Genomic DNA, 950 nt, shown 5'->3' with positions numbered 1-950 from the left:
TGTGTATTGAGGAAACAAAATGTCGGGTAAAATACTTTCTGTTCTTCCTCTTATCTAAAATGTAGACTGTGACTATCTTTGATCAGACACGTTAACATGAAATGTTGACAGACTGAGCAGAGGAAGATTCACACAGGATCTAAATGTTGTCACATTAAAGTCAGTGTGTAGGTTGTCTCTCTTTATTACACAAATACCATTAAAACTCTCTTATCACTGAAACAGACAACATACTTATTTTACATTATTATACAATATAACATCTATAGATAGCACCTTTAGCTTTAGCCCAAAATATAATTTAATGTAAAAGTCAGAACTTTCACATCTGCAGATGTGACCAGCTCTTTCCACCAATTCAAAGGCCAATTTTAAATGTTGACTACAATTTTGTTTTACATATTAACTAAAGTTAAAACTGATGTAATATTTTCCTAATATCAACAATATACACACTACAGGTATGTGAAAGGGATTGCTGATGAACCCACAGAGTTATAATATCATTCTGGAGTTCCCCTCAACTCCATGGAGCCTTCAGTGTCTTTCAGCTCATTGTTTTGGTTTTAAGGCCCAAATCCAATTTTGATTCTCCTTTAATGCAATAATTGGCCTTTTTTCCAGATAGAGCAGGCAGCAGTTCTCATCTGATAATGTAAACATTTTTAAATATAGGTAAAATAAAAAAAGATGATCAGTGTTTACTTCTGTATATTAAAAAAAAAGTAATCAAGCGACTTTTCTTATTAACTCTGTCACTGTACACATTGCTGTACGTATATATTTATTTTACTACCTTTTTACAAACTGTTCATTGTTACAACATTACATATACACTGATCAGCACTAACACAGTGAGCACTGACAGTGAATAACACTGATTATCTGGGTATCAGGGCTCCTGTCAGTGAGTGATTGTCTGATCCACTTTGACAAGGAGCCACATTGTG

The sequence above is a fragment of the Morone saxatilis genome, unplaced genomic scaffold (genome assembly GCF_004916995.1).
Source record: "Morone saxatilis isolate NCDOM2014 unplaced genomic scaffold, NCSU_SB_2.0 Contig16, whole genome shotgun sequence".
NCBI lineage: Eukaryota > Metazoa > Chordata > Actinopteri > Moronidae > Morone > Morone saxatilis.
Note: the sequence above shows the minus strand (reverse complement) of the source record.